Source organism: Lampetra planeri, chromosome 4, assembly GCF_965212315.1.
Source record: "Lampetra planeri chromosome 4, kcLamPlan1.2.h2, whole genome shotgun sequence".
Classification (NCBI taxonomy): Eukaryota; Metazoa; Chordata; class Hyperoartia; order Petromyzontiformes; family Petromyzontidae; genus Lampetra; species Lampetra planeri.
The window spans coordinates 15,808,921-15,813,920 of record NC_136110.1 but is presented as its reverse complement, the minus strand read 5'-3'; positions in this window follow the sequence as shown (position 1 = coordinate 15,813,920).

The window sequence follows — 5,000 nt, the reverse complement described above, 5'->3', positions numbered from 1 at the left end:
CAGGGCTTCCCACAAGGCCAGCCACTTTGAGGCAGCTGTAAGCGCACCACACACACCCTACGTGGGGTGGGGAGGGAAGGAGCAGGGGTCGACCCCACATGCCTGCAAACCTCTAGAGCGGCCTTACAATGCTCGCTACTCTATGGACCGGCAACGGCAATTGAAACCAACCCTAAAATTCTTGCACAGTTGGCAGCCTTCCTTGGCACAAGACCAAACAGCGCAGCGAACCCGTGCAGCACCAACCCAAGGGGACAGCCTTCCCCACACACTCTGGAGGAGAAGAGGCTCCCTCGGGCTGAGTCACACAGCTCAAGATACTCGCTCATTCACGGAAAACTTGGGAAACAAAACCTGCTGACACACACCACTTATGCATCGCATGAAGATTGCCATTGTCCATACACTTGTGCAGGTGCGATGGAAATATTTTCTCGTTTTGGTGTATGCTATATTTTTACAGACAGCTACCGACAAACGGTAGAAATTAGCGGGGATAGGCCTCAGACATTACCCAAAGCTCCGGGAACGTGAGCGACGCAAGACGAATGGGCATTTTAAAGCAGATCTATGGCAGTTACTGACAGTGCCTGGCGTGGGTTACTTGTCTCCGTTGTCGAGAGGGGAAGACGACCCATGTATATGTAAAGGGCGATTTTTTTAGCAACCGTTAAGGCTGTTTTTCCCCTTCACTTGTATCGAGAGGGAAGCAAAGAACATGTATGGCGTGTACGTTTTTTTACGAATTTTCATTAGCAATCTAACGACATGAATTGCGAAGACGTTTTTTGAACAATTGTATTCCTTTCCCAAAACATCGAGTGTTAGTGTATAAAACCGCTAGAGAAAATAAATTGGCAGGCGAAACTTAAAAAGGAGAGACCCATGAACAGCATGGCCAGGCGGCTCACCTCGACGTTTTTCCCCCGAGCAAAGTCCGCCGAGACCCCCTGTATCCCACGGGGATGTACTGGCGTGCACTTAAAGGTTGATGCCGCTCTGTTACTTGGGAAACGAACCACAAGCCAAATCCAGCTAATTTGTGAATGACTTAGCTCTCCTGCTTTCTCGAGAACGTGCTTTTTTCGTCGGATGAAACTTCCACAGGCTTTTCCAGCAGATTTGCACCTGCACTCAAAAAAGTCAAAATTTTTACACATAGACCCCATCAAACGGGAGAAATTGGCCCGGATTGCTCTCATGTGCGTTACGGGGCATCGTTTCTCTCGCGCCGAATTCTCTCGAGCTGGGAAATCGCTCATTTTTGCGTCGCCAAATATCGTACGAACGCCGTGAAACTTCCACAGGCTTTTTCAGCAGATTTGCACCTGCACTCAAAAAAGTCAAAATTTTTACACATAGACCCCATCAAACGGGAGAAATTGGCCCGGATTGCTCTCATGTGCGTTACGGGGCATCGTTTCTCTCGCGCCGAATTCCATCGAGCTGGGAAATCGCTCATTTTTGCGTCGCCAAATATCGTACGAACGCCGTGAAACTTCCACAGGCTTTTTCAGCAGATTTGCACCTGCACTCAAAAAAGTCAAAATTTTTACACATAGACCCCATCAAACGGGAGAAATTGGCCCGGATTGCTCTCATGTGCGTTACGGGGCATCGTTTCTCTCGCGCCGAATTCTCTCGAGCTGGGAAATCGCTCATTTTTGCGTCGCCAAATATCGTACGAACGCCGTGAAACTTCCACAGGCTTTTTCAGCAGATTTGCACGTGCACTCAAAAAAGTCAAAATTTTTACACATAGACCCCATCAAACGGGAGAAATTGGCCCGGATTGCTCTCATGTGCGTTACGGGGCATCGTTTCTGTCGCGCCGAATTCCATCGAGCTGGGAAATCGCTCATTTTTGCGTCGCCAAATATCGTACGAACGCCGTGAAACTTCCACAGGCTTTTTCAGCAGATTTGCACGTGCACTCAAAAAAGTCAAAATTTGTACACATAGACCCCATCAAACGGGAGAAATTGGCCCGGATTGCTCTCATGTGCGTTACGGGGCATCGTTTCTCTCGCGCCGAATTCTCTCGAGCTGGGAAATCGCTCATTTTTGCGTCGCCAAATATCGTACGAACGCCGTGAAACTTCCACAGGCTTTTTCAGCAGATTTGCACCTGCACTCAAAAAAGTCAAAATTTTTACACATAGACCCCATCAAACGGGAGAAATTGGCCCGGATTGCTCTCATGTGCGTTACGGGGCATCGTTTCTGTCGCGCCGAATTCCATCGAGCTGGGAAATCGCTCATTTTTGCGTCGCCAAATATCGTACGAACGCCGTGAAACTTCCACAGGCTTTTCCAGCAGATTTGCACGTGCACTCAAAAAAGTCAAAATTTTTACACATAGACCCCATCAAACGGGAGAAATTGGCCCGGATTGCTCTCATGTGCGTTACGGGGCATCGTTTCTCTCGCGCCGAATTCTCTCGAGCTGGGAAATCGCTCATTTTTGCGTCGCCAAATATCGTACGAACGCCGTGAAACTTCCACAGGCTTTTTCAGCAGATTTGCACCTGCACTCAAAAAAGTCAAAATTTTTACACATAGACCCCATCAAACGGGAGAAATTGGCCCGGATTGCTCTCATGTGCGTTACGGGGCATCGTTTCTCTCGCGCCGAATTCCATCGAGCTGGGAAATCGCTCATTTTTGCGTCGCCAAATATCGTACGAACGCCGTGAAACTTCCACAGGCTTTTTCAGCAGATTTGCACCTGCACTCAAAAAAGTCAAAATTTTTACACATAGACCCCATCAAACGGGAGAAATTGGCCCGGATTGCTCTCATGTGCGTTACGGGGCATCGTTTCTCTCGCGCCGAATTCTCTCGAGCTGGGAAATCGCTCATTTTTGCGTCGCCAAATATCGTACGAACGCCGTGAAACTTCCACAGGCTTTTTCAGCAGATTTGCACGTGCACTCAAAAAAGTCAAAATTTTTACACATAGACCCCATCAAACGGGAGAAATTGGCCCGGATTGCTCTCATGTGCGTTACGGGGCATCGTTTCTGTCGCGCCGAATTCCATCGAGCTGGGAAATCGCTCATTTTTGCGTCGCCAAATATCGTACGAACGCCGTGAAACTTCCACAGGCTTTTTCAGCAGATTTGCACGTGCACTCAAAAAAGTCAAAATTTGTACACATAGACCCCATCAAACGGGAGAAATTGGCCCGGATTGCTCTCATGTGCGTTACGGGGCATCGTTTCTCTCGCGCCGAATTCTCTCGAGCTGGGAAATCGCTCATTTTTGCGTCGCCAAATATCGTACGAACGCCGTGAAACTTCCACAGGCTTTTTCAGCAGATTTGCACCTGCACTCAAAAAAGTCAAAATTTTTACACATAGACCCCATCAAACGGGAGAAATTGGCCCGGATTGCTCTCATGTGCGTTACGGGGCATCGTTTCTGTCGCGCCGAATTCCATCGAGCTGGGAAATCGCTCATTTTTGCGTCGCCAAATATCGTACGAACGCCGTGAAACTTCCACAGGCTTTTCCAGCAGATTTGCACGTGCACTCAAAAAAGTCAAAATTTTTACACATAGACCCCATCAAACGGGAGAAATTGGCCCGGATTGCTCTCATGTGCGTTACGGGGCATCGTTTCTCTCGCGCCGAATTCTCTCGAGCTGGGAAATCGCTCATTTTTGCGTCGCCAAATATCGTACGAACGCCGTGAAACTTCCACAGGCTTTTTCAGCAGATTTGCACGTGCACTCAAAAAAGTCAAAATTTTTACACATAGACCCCATCAAACGGGAGAAATTGGCCGGGATTGCTCTCATGTGCGTTACGGGGCATCGTTTCTCTCGCTCCGAATTCCATCGAGCTGGGAAATCGCTCATTTTTGCGTCGCCAAATATCGTACGAACGCCGTGAAACTTCCACAGGCTTTTTCAGCAGATTTGCACGTGCACTCAAAAAAGTCAAAATTTTTACACATAGACCCCATCAAACGGGAGAAATTGGCCGGGATTGCTCTCATGTGCGTTACGGGGCATCGTTTCTCTCGCGCCGAATTCCATCGAGCTGGGAAATCGCTCATTTTTGCGTCGCCAAATATCGTACGAACGCCGTGAAACTTCCACAGGCTTTTCCAGCAGATTGGCACGTGCACTCAAAAAAGTCAAAATTTGTACACATAGACCCCATCAAACGGGAGAAATTGGCCGGGATTGCTCTCATGTGCGTTACGGGGCATCGTTTCTCTCGCTCCGAATTCCATCGAGCTGGGAAATCGCTCATTTTTGCGTCGCCAAATATCGTACGAACGCCGTGAAACTTCCACAGGCTTTTCCAGCAGATTTGCACCTGCACTCAAAAAAGTCAAAATTTTTACACATAGACCCCATCAAACGGGAGAAATTGGCCCGGATTGCTCTCATGTGCGTTACGGGGCATCGTTTCTCTCGCGCCGAATTCTCTCGAGCTGGGAAATCGCTCATTTTTGCGTCGCCAAATATCGTACGAACGCCGTGAAACTTCCACAGGCTTTTTCAGCAGATTTGCACCTGCACTCAAAAAAGTCAAAATTTTTACACATAGACCCCATCAAACGGGAGAAATTGGCCCGGATTGCTCTCATGTGCGTTACGGGGCATCGTTTCTCTCGCGCCGAATTCCATCGAGCTGGGAAATCGCTCATTTTTGCGTCGCCAAATATCGTACGAACGCCGTGAAACTTCCACAGGCTTTTTCAGCAGATTTGCACGTGCACTCAAAAAAGTCAAAATTTTTACACATAGACCCCATCAAACGGGAGAAATTGGCCCGGATTGCTCTCATGTGCGTTACGGGGCATCGTTTCTCTCGCGCCGAATTCTCTCGAGCTGGGAAATCGCTCATTTTTGCGTCGCCAAATATCGTACGAACGCCGTGAAACTTCCACAGGCTTTTTCAGCAGATTTGCACGTGCACTCAAAAAAGTCAAAATTTGTACACATAGACCCCATCAAACGGGAGAAATTGGCCGGGATTGCTCTC